Consider the following 21,433-nt stretch of genomic DNA (forward strand, 5'->3'; position numbering starts at 1 on the left):
ATTACAGTATGTATATGTATTTCTATCATATCTTGCTACAGTGAAAATACTAGGTTTGTAGGTTCATTTCGTTTGTTTAATCTGGTCCGGGTCCTTATCGTGTAAAAACATTACTCTTCATACTTTTAGACAATATTAAACAATAACAACACCGAGCCCATGGTACTTCTGCACATCTGTATCTGGTGGAAGACCTTGTTGACGAAGATGATGTTGTCCCGCCAGTTGGACAGCGTGCTGCTGTTGGAATGGCTCTTCTCTGTCTCGGCAGGCCTGTTGGGCTCCCCCTCCTCCCCAGTCCTTCTCCTTCCTGAGAATTGCACATAACTTGATTTCTAGATTGGAGTGTTACAATTTCTATTGTGGCTTCTTTTAACAACACAACGAAATAACAAAAACACTCCTTTCAAATAGCCACTGTCGAAGCTGGAGCGGGGTTAATAACACACAATCCAAGATAGAGAAAAAAGCGGAGATCAAAAGTTAGAATTCAAACCAAAATAGCATTTATTATGCATTAACGTTCAACAAAAATATTCTCTGTGGCTCTTCAATGCCATAAACAAAATATATTGATCCCGAATTGTTTCTTTCAATTTGTGACAATAACTTTTGTTAGTTTGCAGTAGCTTGTGGTGATTGTTTGTGGTCAAAAAGCTGTTCCACTTCCCCGTCTAACTCGGATTCTCTCCAAAAACAGGTGCCGCGGCTTTCCACCAATTAAATAGACACCTCCCATAGCGGACCCAGAATCGAAGAAAAAAAAGAAAAAAAAGAATTCACAGGTTCTTGACAGAACAAAAGCATAGATGTAGAGTAGTAGACCGTACATGAAGAGTTTGACTGTAAGACATGGTTATGGTACAGTATAGCACCGTGCTTTGTTAGTCTACTGGGGTAGGCCAGGGCAGTGAACTCACAGGTCCTCAGGGCCTCCTCTGCGTCAGGTTCCTGGTGGTTGACGGCGATGCCCTGGTGTGACCTCTCCTGGAAGAAGGGTAGTCTGTCTACCAGCTCGCCCTCTAGGAAGGCTCCTTCTTCCACCTCCTCCTCCTCCTTTTCCTCCACCACCACCTCCTTCAAATCTTCCTCCTCTCCCCTATCTGGCAATGGCAACTCTTCCTCCTCCTCTGATTTTGGAATGGATTGGACCCTGTGGGCGGGGCTTGCAGACCCAGAGAGGAAGTGACTTCTTTTTCTAAGGGACACAAAGTTGTTGGTGGAATCTATGTTCTTTCAGAAGTCAGAATTAAAGCTCATACCTTCAGAGAGGCGTTCACAACTTTAAAACATTGTAAAATGTAAAAATCTGTGTACAGTACAATGAATTAATTCAAATGCAGTATTTTCTCTCTGCGCTAAAACACATTTCATTCATGTCAACGTACCGATTGTCTTGTCTTTGTTGACCTTCCAGGAGAGAGGTCCCTCATGCACCATCTTCCTCTTGGTGAGATCCATATTCGACAGGAGAATGTGAATCATCAAATCATCATCAAAACTTCAGTTTCTTCTTTTCTTTTTCTGAACATTTTTGGCTTTTACAGAGTAGAAAACAATCATAATGCCTGTTACGACTCCAGATGACAACTCGTCTACGTCTAGGGGCGGTAGAGGAGTCGCAACAAAAAGGTAGTGCCACGGACTTATTGCAGGAATTAAACAGGCACAAACCACAGTGTAAACTATATACAATTATTTATTTCCTCTGGGAAAACACAACACAAGACACACGCCAAGGAGAAAAGGGAACTATGAGCGGTGCCAAAGCAAAGAAATCATAAACAAAGGTGATGTCCTAAACTAGTGCAATAGTAATCTATACTACCAGGGCTATGCTAAAGTGCTATGCTACACTAGACTAGAACATACATGGGGCGGCACCCACTCCTAACCTGGTGAATTGTAACAGAGATGAGCCTACGTGTTGGAAATGTAAACCCATGGGTCTCTTACCTATTCACCTTACCCCTATGGCGTACATTTAACAGACAGACAAATATTGAGAAAAAAACTATACGTAAACAATGACGCAAGTATACCAAAAGAGAACTAAATGTAAATAAGTACGTCGGAGGTTTCGAACAACTAAGCAACAGCGAATCGACAGCAAACATAAGCTACGGTACAACTGGGTCGACTCCCGAGGGGAAGGCCAGCGGAGCTTTTAAATGACACGGACAGGAATGGTGATGACTGATTGGGACGAATGGCCAATTGCTGACGGACACCTGAATGTAGAGTGACAGGTCAAGGGAAAAACAGAAGGAAACACAAAACACAACAAGGAAACGCACATGTAGGAGTGGGAACGTAACAATGCCAAACAAGAATACAAGGCTACGGATAACAGACGCAAGGGAATAACTTACAGAAATTCAAAATAATCAAACAGGAACCTTAAAGGGAAACTTTCTGATTAGAAGTGAATGGGAGAGTAGTGGAGCGCCTCCTCACCTTGAACTATGAGATCATGGGGTTCTCACTCTGCTTCAGTAAGGACAGGTCTAACCGTCTCTGGTAGTCCTCTAGTCCCTGTAAGGATAGGAACGTGCACACACACACACACACACACACACACACTTATGAGCACTGAACAATCACACGTTGTCCTGTGGTAAATCATGAATCATTATATTACTAACCAAAACATTGAACATACCACAAAAATAATGACAGGTGCTTGCTAATATGCATTCTGACCAACTTGTGCAGCTCAGTGGCATTCTAAACGACCTGCTCCTTCATTTTAAGCATTTAAATCACAGTCCTGGTTGTCCGATCACAAGTATTATCCGATTACCAGTATCAAGTCCTAATTTACGGAAACAAGTAATATGAGATCGGCACACCCCTCATCGGCATGTGACCACCAATGTTGGGTCTAATCAATGGCGTCTATTCACACGGTCCTGGTTACCTGTTTGTTCTCTGCCTCTTTGACGGCCTGGTTAACATAGTTGAGTATCTTCCTGCAGCAGTCTCCTGTCCTCTTCACCTTGTCCCTCTCCTCCATCTCCTCTAGGGGTCAAAAACAACAACCAAACGTCAACCAGTCATCCATCAACTCATCATCTCATTGTTAATGTGGGCCGATAAGTGCACTACACCAGAAAGTGAGCAAGTGTTTTGAGCTGGAGGGGGTGGGTTGGGGGGTGTTAGGTAAAGGGGGCGGAGGTGCAAAAAAGGGAGGTGAAAGAGAAAGCAGTTTTAAAAAGACAAGGTTTAAAAAGTGTGCAGGTGAGGCGAAAAACACATAGGGGGCTTGTAGGAGAACCTCACCACAGGAACATACATGTATTGTAGTCGTTGTGAAATCGTAGTAGTCTATGGTACGTGTGTACTTGGCTATGCTCTCAAGCAGTAGAGGATACTTGGTCAGCCTCTGCATCTCCACAGGAATGATGTCCTTCAGCTGCAGTCGGCGACACTGGCGGTTACTCTCGGTTATTCTCCGCCGTACCGTGGTGGGCGGACAGAGAGGCGGTCGAAATCCACATCAACCTGCTCAGACAATAAAACTATAGGACACTGGTTAGAAGACCCTAGCCTACCTAACTTGCGGTTACTTTCCTGATTCAACTTTGTGTCTACCTTCTTGATTCAACTTGCTTTACCTTCCCTGGCTCCCCCTTCCCCCTTCCTCTTTCATCGTTAGCTGCTCCGCCTTTTTCTTGTTGTGACCGTCTAATTGTCACCTCCGATTTCCATCCCCAAACCTTCCAATCTACCTTCCGCGACCCGTTCCGTAACTTCTTTATCTTACCAGCAGCATGGTACAAACAGTTGACCTTTTAAAACATTTTCGAAAACATTTTACTGTATTACTATATGCTGAGTAAAAGTGATTCTTAATTGAAGAGTTTCATGTTTAGGCTCAGACTGATTCATTTCACATTCTAGGGTTCCATATACACTCATACACACATCACACACTCACACAGACACATCTTATACACTCATATAACACAGCACACACTCACACATAATCATACAAATATAGACACCCACTCATTCTTACATTCTCACACATACAAATACACTCTCAAGCACACATACATACATGCAAATACACACAGTTGTTGGTTATACCTACGTTTGATTCCCAGGGTATAAGACACCAATTGTGATTAGGATATCTCAAGCTGATTCCAAAGCTGCTTCCTAACATATTTCTTTAATCTCACAGTGATATCCTAGATAACCAATAATACAATATTGTTCTCTTTTGACAAATTGCAGAAAAGAGTGAAAATCAAGACATTTTACAATAACCCTAAAAACAATTACTGCAAAAGGAAAGACAAAAGGGAAAATGGAGAAAGGGATTACCATAGTAACTCCAGTAGAAATATTAGAGAATAAAAACCCTCTTTTGAATAACCAAATAAGAGAGATGTCAGAAAAATGGGAAAAACGAACCAGTAAGAATTATACTAAGTGGCCTAAGGAAGGGACATTTGATGTTGCAGTGTGTAAGGAAATGGGAACACTGGTAAAAAAACCCACAAACCTTGAGTTAATTCAAAAAAGAGACAGGAGAAAAGAGAGAGAGAAATAGACCTTTAGATTTTAAAATTGTTAAAACAGTAGGATTCTCGGGACAAGCGCAGTTAATTCCAATGGCAACTCCAGTAAGTCTGAAGATAGGAGACAGAGCCCACAACCCTGCCCATACTGATCTCTGACCAGACACCGGTGAATCTCTTGGGGAGGGATGCATTATGCATGCTGGGGATGAAAATATGGTGTTCCCCAGAAGGTGTATATGTAGATAATACGGCAATAAAGACACAAGAAATACCAATAAATGCAAGCGCAAATGTTTACTGGTTAGAGGAAATAAACCATGAAATAGAGCAAACTTGGTTAAAATGGAGAAAATGTATTGAAGCCCAATTGCCAGATGCACGAAAACCACGATTTGACTACCACTGCACAATGCAGTTTGACTCAAATTGCGACTCCTACCAAGAACAAACTAAAAATGTGGTTGTCCCATTAATGTCACAATACATCATAGTGGGAAAACAGGGAGCAGCTATGAAAATAGATGAATCAGAATTTGTACAAAAATGGTATAATATACCTAATGCTGCTCCTCATGTGTCATTAATGGTAAATAAAGGGTATAGAGCAAGAGACTTGGGACCAATGATGAGAACCGCATTAAAAAGTGACTGGAAAAAAACAAGTAACCCATTGGTAAAACATTCTGCAGACAAGGAATTCATAAAAATAATATGTGCCACGCCTATGAATGGTATACCACAGGAAGTAGCCATATTGGTTAAACAACAAGTTCAGATGAAAGAAAAATCAGATAATCAATTGAGCGATGACATGGAAAAACAGATTCCAGAAAGTCTCTGGTCAAAACATGACACTGACGTGGGCTTAGTAAAATCAGCAAGCCCTATAATTATGAGAACAAAACAGGGCAGTGTATTACCAAGAAAAGCCCAATATCCTATGAAACCTGAAGCTGAGGAAGGAATAAGCAAAACAATAGAGGGTTTGATAGCAGCGGGAGTTTTAGAAAGAATACCCCCCTTCTTCCAATTCTAAAAGCAGATAAGTCAAAATGGAGATTGGTGCATGACTTAAGAGCAGTAAATGAGGTGGTGCAGGATTGGCCAGCAGAAGTACCAAATCCTCATACACTGTTAACAAATGTTCCTCCGACAGCCAAATACTAGACAGTGATAGATTTATGCTCAGCTTTTTTCAGTGTACCGTTAGCAGAAGAAAGTTGGTACTTGTTTGCATTCACCTACAGAGGACAACAATACACATACACTAGAATACCTCAAGGGTTCAAACATTCGCCTCATGTGTTCAACCAGGTGCTAAAAGCAGATCTAGAAGACCTGGAGATAAACAGCACAGTAATCCAATACGTGGAAGATTTGATTGGAACAATGTCATGAGGACTCCATAAGAGTTCTCCAAAAATTGGCAAAGGGGGGACACAAAGTGTCAAAAACTAAATTGCAGTATTGCTTACCTCAGGTTGACTATCTGGGAAGAACTATAGCGCATGGGTCAAAAGCAATATCACCAGGACAATTAGAAGGCATAAGTAAAACACCAAAACCAGTAAATGTGGGCCAAATGATGACATTCTTGGGAATGACAGGATTCAGCGGAGATTGGATAGAGGACTATGCGATAAAAACAGCAGCTCTGAGGGTGCTGATGAAAACAGCGGGTCAGCAGAACTTAAGAGCCCCTTTAATATGGACAACAGAAGCTACAATGGCATTTGAAATGTTGAAAAAAGAAATGCAGCTATGCACTATGCCTATGAGAAGGCCTCGTCAATCACAACGGGCTACCCAATAACAATATACACACACATCACAAGACAGTGGAACTGTTAGAACAGGGAAGGTTTGTTCTAACACAAGCTAGGAACCTGTCATATTTGTCGTTATTAACATACCCAGACATCACTATCAAGAGATGTAGCACAGTAAATCCAGCTGAGTTAATACCACTGGCAGATGAAGGGGAAGAACATGATTGTATAGCACACTCGCTAACATTCACCAGGTTAAGACCAGATTTAGAATCAACACCCTTACTATATGCAGAAGAGACATATTTTGTAGATGGTTCATGTTATCGAGATCATTTAGGAAATCATGCAGGGTACGGCATAGTCAAACAAATAGGGCAGACATTCAGCTGTCCACAACCGTGTTCTGCCCAGTTGGCAGAACTAAGGGCACTGACAGAAGCCTGTAAAATGGGGGAAGGCAAATCAGTGAACATTTTTAATGACTCAGCGTATGCGCATGGAGTCTGTCATCTGTTTGGGGCAGTATGGAAACAGAGAGGCTTTTTGAAAAGTGATGGGTCACCCATACAGCATTGTGAGCAAATTAAGGAATTGATGTCGACTATGATGAAACCAAAACGGTTAGCGATCATCAAATGTCAGGCGCACCAGAAAGGCAATGATTACATTATTCAGGGCAATAATGCTGCTGATGAAGCGGCAAAGCGAGCCTCGAAGTGTGAGGTGGCCGTGTTGGCCCCAATGGTATTAATAGAACCAATAACGCAGCTAGAGGATATAATACACATGCAACAGATTGCAGGGCCGTATGAGCAATCCATGTGGCTCCAAAGGGGGGCAAAAGGAGACTCTACAGGATTGTGGAGATTGCATGAGGGTACGATAGTGGCACCTACGGTGCTACTGGGGATTTTGATCGCTGATGCGTATGGTTTTGACCATTGCGCAAGGAGGGAAGTTTTGAGAAAGATAAAACTCCAAGGGTATTGGTCACCCTATTTACAGGCAATGGTAGAAAATGCATTGGCAGAATGCACAGTATGCGCACAAAACAATGTGAGAAAGGAATCAAAACACCCTTAGGACACATACCGGTTCCAGACGAACCATTTAAACATTTGGTAATGGACTATGTAGACAGGATAAAAAAGGTCAATGGAAAAGATACATGCTTGTTGTCATAGATAGATTTAGCAGATGGGTAGAAGCAACGCCATCGGCAGAATTAGGGGCAGGAACAGTGGTTACATTTCTAACAAGAGAAGTAATACCCAGATTTGGAATACCTAATGAGATTAGCTCAGATAATGGTGCAGCATTTATTCAGAAAACTGTGAAACAAGTCATACAGCAGTTAAGGATAAAGCAAAGATTGAGTTGTGTCTACCATCCACAATCACAAGGAATGGTAGAAAGAATAAATGGTACCCTCAAAACAAAGCTGAATAAGATATGTGCCTTATAATATATACCTTACTAAGGACCACCACTGGAACAACTCCAGATGGAACTAAAGCAGTACATGAAACAACTAACTGAGATACATAAAGTTATATATTCACAGGAAAAAGACTAGCAGCCGGAGCCGGAGCCACCCCTGCCCAATCCGATAACTCCAGGAGACCAGGTGTACATCAAAGTCTTCCGGAGGAAGTGGAACGAGCCAAGGAGAGAGGGACCGTACGAGGTAGTGCGAGCCACCCCCACTGCAATACAAGTCCGAGGGAGTCTAACCTGGTACCACTTGAACCACTGCACCAGGGTCCCGAGGCAAGAAGAAAAAGCAAACCAGAGAAGAAGACGAAGGAACGGGTAAGATCGTACAGGAGCACAGAGGAAATGAAGGAACAGGTACAGAGGCTGAACAGGGGCCGGAAATCCAGCCCCCAGCCGAACGGGAAGGACAGTAGAGCCTGGGGGATCCTGGGGAAGTGACTAGTGATATATAAAGTAATAATACTAATCTATATGCTGTCCCAAATAGAACAGGCCCTGCCTAGAGAATTGAGTCAGGAAGTGAAGCAAACACAGGTTGAAACCAAAAGAGATAGGGACAGAGAATATAAGGTAAATACATTATGGGAACAGGCAAAGCAAAATTATTGGTATAAATGGGGAGAGTTTACAGCCCAGTCAGTAACAGAAGGAGATTGCCTCATGTGTAGTCCATCACCACTTAAAAAACTACGAGTTGTACCTAACCCACACACATACCAGGCATGTGCACAGTTATATAAAAAGTCCTGTCCCATAGAAGAATCAAAACGACCATATTGTCCAGCCGAATGTTTGGGTATCTTAAGCAACACCAGATACCATCCGTTTTATGATCAAACTTTTAGAGACCAATTCAGAAAAATAGATGTGAGAATAGATGAGAAAAAGAGGGAGATCCCCGGATTCAATTGATTGGAAGCAAAAGTTTGAATGCTTCGACAAACCACTTAACACAACATATGGCACCGCAAACCTGGGGAAATTTAAAGGGGACTGTCACGTCACGTGGCGTATTGTACCTTGGAATATGGAACAACCTAGGCCAAAAGTACCTTATAACCAAGCAATATACCAATGCGACCCGTAAGGTAGTACTAAAGTAGCCCTAACATGTTTGAGACAGAAGAAGAAGTATCCAATGAGAGGCGCAGGATAAAACAAGATAGGCAAAGAAACTGTTCTGGACCACTGGTACTGAGATTAGGGGCTCCTGGGGCACCAGGAGGCATACCTCTAATCGATATATATCTTAGCCAGAATGAGCCAGTGGCAGATTACTAGTGGGTATGTGGAGAAGGAAGGCTAATGGCGGCATTACCCGCTGATTGGTCAGGAATATGTGCTAGGGTTCGGAATCGGAATAAATATCATGACTTTAAAATACCTCTCCGCACGTTTTAAAGTTTGATCAGTCTAAATAGCTTGAACACTGTAGGAGGAGTAGCATACCAAAAAATCGGAAGAATTGGAATAATAATGATAAGAAAAAGAAGAATAAGTATGAGCAATAACAATAGTTAGACTCTCTCTGAACCACTCAATATTTGTTGTGAAACAACACAGCACAAGTCCAAAATGCATGTAGGTGACTAGCAAGCTAGCTAGTTCAAGCTAAAGCTAACAATGCTACCATTGCTACTAACTGACAAATAGTCATGCCATTACCCAGATACATTTGTTGACTGTGTCTACTACTGTAAAATGTAATTAAACGTCACATACCCGCTTCGAAGTCGCTCTCGCTGTCCTCCCAACGGGAGCCCTGCAAAAAAGAAAAACAACAACAACAACCTGTCGTAGAAACGGCTGCCCCAGTCCACGCACAGCCAATCCTGAAAAACACGAAGGCATTTTTCAGGCCTTCCTTGCTAATGCTAATGTCGTAGATTTTAAGTTATAATACTTAAAAATAAAATACCGTTAACCAGAGCTGTTGATTCATTCAAAGACTTTATTCCCGCAGAACATGAGAGCCGACCCCGTTATCTCCTCAGTCACCTGTCTTTATAGATTTCACACAGGTTAACGCCTTCTATTCAACGCGTTTCTGATTCCTGTCTACATACACCAATAACATTCAAGAACTACATTTCGTCATCAAGTTGTCTAATCAGGCCTTTTGTTCTGACTGTTTGACTTTGTTTATTACTTAATAATCTTAGTCTTGAATGTTAGTCTTGGTTGCGATAAAAGTTTCCTCTGCACAGCCTCAGCTTTTAACCCACTAACAAAACGGTCACGGAGTGCATCATTAAGATGTGCACCAAACTCACAATGAGTTGAAAGTTGCTTCAAAGCTACTATGTAATCAGACATAGACTCACCGTCTTGTTGATTTTTTTTTTGGAAAACGGAAACGTTCCGCGATGACAAGCGGTTTCGACTTGTAATGCTCACTGAGCGACTCGCTTAGCTCCTCGTAGGTTTGTGTGTTAGGTTTTTCAGGACTGACTAAATTCTTTAAAAGTCTGTAGGCATCCGCTCCGATTACCGACAGAAACACGCTGACCTTTTTGTCAGTGTCCACCTCGTTTGCGATCATCCACTGTTCCAGTCTTTCCAAGTAAGATTCGAAATCTTCCTGTCCTTCTTTGTATTCAGCTAACGCACCGATTTGGAAACTAGCTATCTTGCTAGCTTGTAGTCGCCTTTAGCTACTTAGCTTCCGTTTGCTAGCCTCTTTCTTTCGAGCTACAAAGTTCGTTTATTGCGTTCTACTTGCTGCAAAGTTGTCTCTCGTCACTGGGATCATCTTTCATTAGATATCCCATCCTCGTCGCCAAATTGTAATATATTTAGAGTTATATATATTCACGGTTTCAATAACGGAGACCGAACATTACGTGGATGCTCGTTTACTGATCAATTTTAAGACAGAGTACAGCGCATGTGCACAACAGCTAAGGACTCTTACACAGCCAATAGGGAAAGCCCTTATTAATACATTGGAAACACAAAGTTGTAATAATGCCAATACATTACAGTGACGTATTTTTGTGTTGAAAATACATGTCATGCATCATTATTACAGAATAATTACTGCTACTGACAATTGTCGTTGCTAGGATTGCGTGTTTCTTGTGCCATTTCCCCAGCAACGTGTGTGTAAGACTAGAGTGGTAGGTTAGAACAGAGCCAAATAAGGTGTAATTAAGCCATTACAACAACAACAATCAAATGACCACACAAACCTGACATCACTGTCCTGCCCTCCCATCAGGCAGAATATCTAGCATGTGTGTGTGAGTGTTGTACATAGTCAGAAGGTAGTCCTAGATGATGTACCAGGAAGAACGAAACCCAGATAACAATTCCCAAACCTATCACTAGGTAACATAGAGTAGGCCATTAGAACACAAATCCAATAAGTGTTGTTCAATATGCTTCAGCTGGGTAGTTGAGACCTAGTGACTTTGGAGTCTGCTATTGATGTCTGTCAACATGAAATCTGTCAAGAAATCTGCCTTATTTCACTCTATGGGAAATCCCATAGGAATGATTTTCGTCCAGTGGAGAGATAGAAATAGAAATTCAGCAAAGTGTCTTATTGGTCAATAATGGTCTGTAATGAGAGTTGGTGTCATTACAGATTCACACAAAACAAACTCAAGCAGTAGTCAGTCACCATTTCAAGTTATATTTAATAGTCTAGGACAGTTCAGATTAAAATACATGTTCATCTGGGTTTAAAGGTGAGAGCATAAAACCTCTTCTGATAGAGAGGGACTTCAGAAATGTAATTGGATATAGGGCCATCGCAGATTTTGTCCACAGCCACTCCCATGGCAGTCATAAAAAACAATTCAAAAAAACATTGCTAATGCTTATATGTGAAACACCAAATTTCCTGATTCATGGCTCATTCTGAGAATTGGAATCATATACCAGCTATATACTAACTATGTATAACTTTGGTTTGTGGTCTCACTGAGGTCCAGCTCTCCACCCAGGGCACTGCAGAAGGACACAGCACGCCTCACCGCCCCCCTCTCACCTCTCACAGGGACCAGGTACAGGAGCTGCAGGAGGAGGGCTTTGCTGGAGCTGAGGAGAGACAGAGGAGGGAGCATACATTGTACAATGAGAAATCCTCCTCATCAGAGATCAGTGTGTCTGTCCTTACGCCAGACAGACTGTGTCTAAGTGGAATAGCTGGTCTAGTCTGGCCTCCTCTACCTCACAGTCTTAGTTAAAGCTAACAATGCTACCACCGTTGCTACTGACGGACTAACAGTCATGCCATTACACAGATGCATTTGTTTACTATGTGTCTACTGTAAAATGTAATTAAACGTGACATACCTACCACCGAGGCATTTCTCAGTACCTTTCGTTGCTAATGCTCATGGCTTAGTTATGCTAGCTCTCAGAAAACCAGCGGGTTCTCCTCAATGTAAACATCAACAGAAGTGTGTTGCTGTGTAGCGCTGGATTCCATAGAACGCTGCTCATGTTCTATTTCTAGAGGTCACATGGTAACGCATTTTTGAAAAGTCTTTATGATGCATGTCATCTATGATTATTATGAATTATTTTCAAAATGGTGTGTTGCTATGCAACCTTTCAATATAGAACATTAGCAACATTCTATGGAATGTTCAATCCGCTCCAGATAACAACAAACTTGAGCTGATGTTTACATCGACACAAACCAGCTGATTTTCGGAGCAAAACGGGCTGAAAAATGCCTCAGTGTTTTTCAGGTTGACTGCGGCCTGCCGTTTTTACTTCCGTGTTTTCTTTTTTGCTGGGTCCGCGATCGTGAAGAGGGAAGCGACGGCAGCGACTTCGGAGAGGGTATGTGACGATAGTTGGACCATATCTGAACGATAGATACGTGTTGCTAAAACAACACGGCACAAGTCGAACATGCATGTTGGTGACGAGCAAGCGAGCTAGTTCAAGCTAAAGCTAACAATGCTACCACCGTTGCTACTGACGGACTAACAGTCATGCCATTACACAGATGCATTTGTTTACCACGTGTCTACTGTAAAATGTAATTAAACGTGACATACCTGCTTCGAAGTCGCTGTACTCTCAAAAAGAAAACAGGAACAACAACCTGTCGTAGAAATGGCAGTCCGCTATCCATGCACTCCCGCAGCCAAACCTGCGTTTCTCAGTACCTTTCGTTGCTAATGCTAGTGTTGTAGTAATGCTAGCGCTCAGAAGACTAGCTGGGTCTCGTCAATGTCAACATCATCAGAGGTGTGTTGCTGCGTAGCGCTGGATCAAACATAGAAGGCTGCTCATGTTCTATTTCTAGAGGTCACATGGTAACGCATTTTTGAAAAGTGTTCATGATACATGTCATGCATCATTATTACTCATTATTTTCAAAACGGTGTGTTGCTATGCAACCTTTCAATATAGAACATTAGCAACATTCTATGGAATGTTCAGTCCGCTCCAGATAACAACAGACTTCAGTTGATGTTCACATCGACACAAACCTGCTGATTTTCTGAGCAAAACGGACTGAAAAATGCCTCGGTGTTTTTCAGGATTGGCTGCGCGAGTGCTGGACTGCGGTCTGCCGTCTCTACGACGGGTTGTTCGTGTTTTCTTTTTTGCAAGGTTCGCGATCGTGAAGAGGAAAGCGACAGCGACTTTGAAGAGGGTATGTGACATTTAATTACATTTTACAGGAGACACATATCTCACAAATTGTGTGTGCAATGATTATTTTGCCAGTTAGAAGCAATGATAGCATTGTTAGCTGCTAGGTGGCTAAGTAACCCGTTGACAGTGTCTAAGGGCGTTGCTAAGAGTTACCTTTAGCTTGAACTAGCTAGCTTGCTAGCCACCTCCATGCATTTTAGCTAAAGAGATGTGTGTATGTGTGTGTGTTGTGAGTAGCAGACAGACATCTCTGTGGTGAATACCGTCCTGCGTATGGGCAGCTGTCCTCCACTGCGTGGTCGGGGGCTGACTCTTTCTCCACACCCGCTCAGCAGCAGTACACTGATCCTGAGCCACAGGGCCAGAACTGCTATGAGGTCAAACTTAACACTTAAGCCTTTACCATATTATCAAGCCTTTACCATATTATCACTTAGTAACTCCACCGGTTTACATGCGTCATTCTCTCCCATAGCCTCTATTTGACCACCAAGAGGACTGAGGACATTGCCCTGAGGGTCACCACCCTACGCCAGGCCTTCACAGTGAGTCAACCACCCTTTCTCTGTGCTTTCTCTCTTCTGTCTTCTGTCAGATGGTGTCTCACTATTTTTTCCCCCTTTACCAGACCCTGCGCAGTTCCACCCAGAGCAAGAACCAGCTGTACGTGGCTGGGAAGGTCCTGCTGGGAGCACTGGTTCAGGCCAATCACAAGGTAAGACATTGGCTTCCTCCAACAGAGTGAATTATCAAGAGAAAATGTAACAACCGTTTACTGACATTGTCTCTCTTGTTCTGTATAGGACGAGGCACAGTTCATCCGTGCCTATGATGACCTTGTTGGGTACCTGAGTGATCCCTCCAAACAGGGTGACATTGAGATGGAGCTGGCAGAACATCAGGTTAGTTCATTCACTTCAGTAGTCTCACATTGATTACCTGTGCCTGTATTGGGTCCTTCTTTTTAATATCATTGCTATTTTGTTGTAAATGTTTTTGTCTTTTGTTAGATTAGCCATGTCAACCTCATAGACATCCTCTATGAGCTGGTTCTGTTTGGGGTGATGGTGGGGAGGCCCCTGGTGGTGGTGAGTACTGTTCTTATACTGAAGACTGTTACAGGGTGACTTTGTTGACAAGTTCATATGACTCTCTGCTCTCTCCTCCTATGTTTGCTGTTAGCAACCTGGTGGTTTTGTGGAGCGTCTGTACTCTCTCCTACACTCCTGCCTGCCTGCCAGCAACATGAAACCAGAGGCTGAGCGATGCCTGCTGCACCTGAAGGTACAGACAAGTTCTGATGTTGTTACTGTTCCTTCTCTCTAGTATTTAGCATCCAATCTATTGTTCAGTTTAAATGAGTACTGTGAACTAGCAGTAACTCAGAGCCTTACCTCAGGGCGGGCTGATGATGCTTCTGGACGACATGTTTGGTCAGGAGGTTCCCTGGTACTTCAACACGGAGTCTCTGGTCGTTGGAGTCTCGAGCCTCCTGGAGCACCACCTTCAGCTTCTCATGGCGTCCTTCTGAGGGGGCACGCACACACACACACACACACACACACACACACACACACACACGCACGCTATTAAGTAATCGGAATAAGTCATTTTAAATGATTGGAAGTAATTTTATTCTTACCACTAAAGTTGCACTCCCCCTCCCCCTCTCTTTCTCTTTTTTTCTGTCTTTCTTTTTTAGGAATTCCACAGGGTCAAACTCCATCAGTAACCGCAAAGGATACTTCAGTGAAATCCAATAAGTATTCTAGTTAAAGTTTAAATAATAACCTCACATGCCTTCTTGTTATGTCCCCCCCTCTCTCCCTTTCCCCTCTCTCTCTCTGATATGCAGGGCCACAGGAGTCTCATTGTCTTTACTTACATACACTTATTACATATATTTGCAAATAAATGAGTGATGGAGTATCTCAAATTGATTTAATGTCTCTGTGTTTTCTTTTCTTTTGGTGACACTTAACACTAAGGTTTCCTTTTATAATGGGTTTATAATTCAGTTTGCACATTATAAGCATGTGTTGCATTTACAGCATTAGTAACAGTGCAGCCACATATTTTCAAATTATTTGAATTGTCACTATCTATGAATGAATCATTAAAGAGAAGCTACGGGATATGGCAATAACTATTTCTGTATTATTTAACCTCTTATTTTGTGTCTGAATTATCAATGCATAGTTTGTACAAATATAATCAATTGAATCACTGTTTTATCTCATTCAGCCACAGACTCCCTAGTTTATCATCGCCAACTTTAGAAGCAGCATTACTGTTAAGTGTGTCGATGTCACTGGTCTACGTGGAATCCACACACATACGCACCACACTGAGGGCATGTAACAGGGACCCGTTTCCAACTCATTAGCGCTACGTTGAGAACTGTAGGCTGAGATTATAGAAATTATCTCGTAGAATCACTTTAATAGTCAAGAAACTACTCAGGAATCATACCACAATTAAACTTGAAAAAGTTCCAGAAGAAACATTGTTTCTCTTTAACAGAGCAATATCCAAGACTGCGTAAAGAGGGAGAAAAATATCTTTCTTAAAGATCAGATTTTAGTAAATAGATATTATTGCACAAAATTGGGCTATAAGAATCTCAAAGACAGAATCAAACATTTCACTCTCTATAGTAGTGATTTTGGTGTCTAGTGTCAGAGGAACATATTTCATCCCCACATTAAGTAAACACAAATAAACTAATTCATATGTAATGTCCTCCAACTTTCCGTCAAGAATAAAGACACACTGTGTACTGTGTACCAGTATAGTAACACTACGACTAGAATATATAGACTTGCAATGGAATTTGGCCTTGGAGGGCTTCAGGTCCTAGGCCCCCCATTCCCTAGCATCTGATTTCATGTCTCTGCATTGTGTACTGGTTATGGCATGGTACCACTAGGTGAAAGGTCGAGAGGCACATAGAATATTGTACAATTCCAACAGTCCCCTCTTTGATTATTTTAAACAAAGTATAATAATCAAGAATTACCAAAATGAATAATAAAAACATGAAAAAATATAAAAGTAACAATAGGAAATATAAAAGAACCACTTTCCTCATCTTACTAGTGAGTGAGATCTGCTTGTCCTATTTTACACATACAATACGTTGAGTTGACACCATGAGCATCATGTACAGGACTGAGTGAGCGCTGCAAAACATGTTTGTCTACTGATGCTGTATCTTGAACCGTCATCTGCGTTTAACTCACTCACCGCCAAAGAATTCCGGTACACTCACCACCTGGAGTGCCAAGTGTTTTATGTGGTATTCACCTAGCAATAATACTTGGATTGGCTACAAAATGAAGTCGCCCTTGGTGCTCTAGAATGTTGACAATTTGGCGCAAACAACGCTTAGGTTGTGGGTTATATTTCTGCTGGGACCATACATACTGAAAAAAGTATGCACTCACTGCAATGTAAGTCGCTTTGGATAAAAGCGGTAGCTAAATTGCATATATTATTATATATTAGTCTCATTTCCCAATATTTCTCGTGATTACGTAGTACCATTAGCCAATTTATCCATCTCCTCTGCCAAAGTCCTGATATCAGTCAGGGCATAGTAAACACCGACAGGAGCTACAACAGAGAGAAGAAAATGTTGAATACCTGTAGTGTGAGACAGTTTGAATATTACATCAGTCTTAAGTAAACGTCTAGTGTACTGTCCTCCTTCAAGTGTATCTAACCAAAATTAGACAGCCACAAACAGAAAATAAATTAGACAGCCCAAAAATTAGACAGACACGCAAACACAAAATAAATATAACATTGAGTGCTAAAAACAACGCATTAAATGCAGAGCAGAATAATTAGTGCTATTGACAATTGTCGTTGCTAGTATTGCGTCTTTCTTGTGCCATTTCCCTAGATTCACATGACCGTACCTGTTTTCAATTAGTGGCATTTTGGTTAATAAAATGGAGAGCACGCTCCGAAGTTAGCTCTGGCTTCAGTCTCCGTTATTAAAACCCAACACCTATCACAGAGTTAGAGTAGTAACATAGAGTAGGCCATTAGAACACAAATAAATAAGTGTTGTTCAATATGCTTAAGCTGGGTAGTTGAGACCTAGTGACTTTGGAGTCTGCTATTGATGTCTGTCAACATGAAATCTGTCAAGAAATCTGCCCTATTTCACTCTATGAGAAATCCCATAGGAATGATTTTCGTCCTGTGGAGAGATAGAAATAGAAATGTAGTAAAGTGTCTTATTGGTCAATAATGGTCTGTAATGAGAGTTGGTGTCATTACAGATTCACACAAAACAAACTCAAGCAGTAGTCAGTCACCATTTCAAGTTATATTTAATAGACTAGGACAGTTCAGATTAAAATACATGTTCATCTGGGTTTAAAGATGAGAACATAAAACCTCTTCTGATAGAGAGGGACTTCAAAAATGTAATTGGATATAGGGCCATTGCAGATTTTGTCCACAGCCACTCCCCCATGGCAGTCATTAAAAAACAATTTAAAAAAACATTGCTAATTATGTGAAACACCAAATTTCCTGATTCATGGCTCATTCTGAGAATTGGAATCATATACCAGCTATATACTAACTATGTATAACTTTGGTTTGTGGTCTCACTGAGGTCCAGCTCTCCACCCAGGGCACTGCAGAAGGACACAGCACGCCTCACCGCCCCCCTCTCACCTCCCACAGGGACCAGGTACCGGAGCTGCAGGAGGAGGGCTTTACTGGAGCTGAGGGGAGACAGAGGAGGGAGCGTACATTGTACAATGAGAAATCCTCCTCCCTCCTCCTCATCAGAGATCAGTGTGTCTGTCCTTACCCCAGACGGACTGTGTCTAAGTGGGATGAGCTCTGTGCTGTGTCCCTCTGCTCCTATGCTGACAGGTCCACAAAGGAGGAGCAGGAGAAATCCAGCCTGTGCTGCAGAGCTCTGAGCTGCTCTGCTGCTGCCCCCTGCTGGATGTGTGAGGCAGTGCAGCAGTGGAGGAACCTCAGCAGCAGCCTCCTGTCAACACTGCAGCAAGGGATACAGGGTCAGCTGTACCTGGTGGAAGACCTCGTTGATGAAGATGATGTTGTCCCGCCAGCCGGACAGCGTGCTGCTGTTGGAGTGGCTCTTCTCTGGCTCGGCAGGCCCGTTGGGCTCCCCCTCCTCTCCAGTCCTTCTCCTTCCCCTGGAGAATTGCACAACTTTTTTTTATAGATTGGTGTTACAAATTCTTTAGCTGAGTAGTTTTACTGAGTTAATACCTATGTCTGATCTAAATTTCATGTGAATGGCTGCAATGGAAATATGTTGAATTAAACATTTGTTGATGTGTTGAATACTTATTTTCCCCCACTGTATATACACACTCACTGAGCACGTTATTAGGAACACTATACTATACTCGGTAGGGCCTCCCTTTGCTCTGAAAACAGCCTCAATTCTTTGTGGCATTGATTCCACAAGATGTTTATAACATTTCTTTGACTTTCTGGTCCATGATGACATGATTGCATCACGCGATTGCTGTAGATTTTTCAGGTGCACTTCCAAGCTGTGAATCTCCCGTTCTACCACATCCCAAAGGTGTTCTATTTGATTCAGATCTGGTGGCTGGGAAGGCCACTGAAGAACACAGAACTCATTGTTATGTTTCTGAAACCAGTTTGAGACGACTTTTGCTTTGCGACATGGTGCATTATCATGCTGGAAGTAGCCATTAGAAGATGGGTAAATTGTGGGCATGAAGGCATGCACATGGTCAGCAACAATACTCAAATAACCTATACTAATCTTTACTTTGCTACAGCCATCGCTGGCTGACATTGTCATTCACTGCCATCAACGGAAATCAATGTTTCCCACATTATATTTCATGCCAACGTCAATCAAAAGTAACCTCAAACCAAGTACTGTAACAAAGTGATGAAGGCTTATCAAAGGTTACAGATGCATAGTCTTGAACTAAAATAAGAAAAACATACAATAATGATTGAATGGGTGGACTATGGCTTTAAAAGACCCAGAAAACAACCAAAATATCGTATGATGAAAAGAAAGAGATTCCCCAGACTGATGAAGAATAATGGACAGATGCCAAAAATAGAAATGAGACATTTTTTTTAATATACTGTGAAGAGGAGGTGAAAGTAATAAAGGGAGTGGAGAAAACAAGGGAACAAAGCTTTAGTCACAGTGAAAAGGTAATTAGTGAACAGGAGAGAAGTGCCATCACACTTACTTGAGATTTTTTGATCATTTTGAGTTATAATTCTAGTGTTTCTTTTTTGTTCATCTGGTTCACTTTCTTACCTCTGTATCTATCTACAGTTTTCCCGTCTTTTCCAAGGGTAAACAGACCCGAGTTCAATACCCAACAGCCACACTTGGCAGAGTAGACAGCGAACACAATGCAAAGGTGGGCTATTGGAAAACTGTTTTGATAGATTCAACAGTTTAGATTGTAGATTCATTGATAGGTTGGTTGATTGATTTATATTGAGCAGGACCTCTCTCTTTATGTTCCTTCCTCAGATGTCTATCCACAGCTGGACAATGGTAATTTGCTGAAATGAACTGTGTATTAACAGTCAGGAGAATTCAAAAGGTAAGAGGAGACTAACAGCAAAAATATGTATAAAAAGTAGCTTGAGTAGAAAAAATGTGAAACAATAAGCCTACAACAAAAACCAAGTCACCAGCGTGGCTGAAGCCATATTTATTTTGAATGGCCATACCTGAATAAAGTATTCATGCAGTAAGTTATTAGGCTTCTTTATTAGGTACACCTTGCTAGTAACGGGTTGGAATCCCTTTTGCCTTCAGAACTGCCTTAATTCTTTGTGGCATAGATTCAACAAGGTGCTGGAAACATTCCTCAGAGATTTTGGTCCATATTGACATGATAGCATCACGCAGTTGCTGCAGATTTGTAGGCTGCACCTCCATGATGTGAATCTCCCGTTTCACCACATCCCAAAGGTGCTCGATTGAATTGAGATCTGGTGGCTGTGGAGGCCATTGGAGTACAGTGTCACTCATTGTCATGTTCAAGAAACCAGTTTGAGATGATTTGAGCTTTGTGACATGGCACGTTATCCTGCTGGAAGTAGCCATCAGAAGATGGGTACACTGTGGTCATAAAGGGATGGACATGGTCAGCAGCAATACTCAGGTAGGCTGTGGCGACAAAGAAAGAAACAAACCTGTTCTGTCCTCATACATAGCTGAACACCTCCCAAGAGTCTGGAGACAGAATGTCAGTCTGACTTCAGGTTTATTGACTTAGAAAGAGTGAAACTGAGAAAGAGAAACAATAATCAATGATATGGTTTCACATCCACACATTGCCTTGCCATACATCACAGAGATGATCTAACAAAGAAATAGCGACATATAGCTACAATGTGTTGTATTAACATTGAAATATAGTATCCTCTCTTAGCTAACATAACCAAGAATACCCAATGTGTTCTTATATAATGCTAGTATGGTCTCACATGAAGAAATTAAAGGTAAGTTTACATAATCACCATGAAAGCCAATAGTACAAGCTAAACTAGCATCTTCCACAACACAAACACTTGTCTACAGTGGGATATTACTGATAGTCCTTTCGGTCCCTGCACTGATGGACACTATAAAGAATTATGGAGAACTCTCTGGTTATCAAATCAACCAATCAAAATCAGAGGCAATGATGTTAGTTGGACAATGGCCAATTCAAATGTCAGGAAGGCTTGATTTCCACTGGTCTCAAGGATTTAGATACTTGGGAATTACTATAACAACTGACCTATCAAAATTGTTTAAAGCCAACTATGGGAAATTGATGGGCCACATAAAAGGGGACCTTACAAGATGGGAAATTCTACCACTCAAGAATAGAAACGATAAGAATGAAGATTTTGCCAAGATTGCTTTTTCTCTTCCAATCACTACCTATCTATGTTCCTGCTTCCACCTTTACTATATTGGATAAATGGCTGTCCAAGTTTATTTGGCAA

The sequence above is a fragment of the Argentina silus genome (assembly GCF_951799395.1).
Source record: "Argentina silus genome assembly, chromosome: Y".
Lineage (NCBI taxonomy): Eukaryota > Metazoa > Chordata > Actinopteri > Argentiniformes > Argentinidae > Argentina > Argentina silus.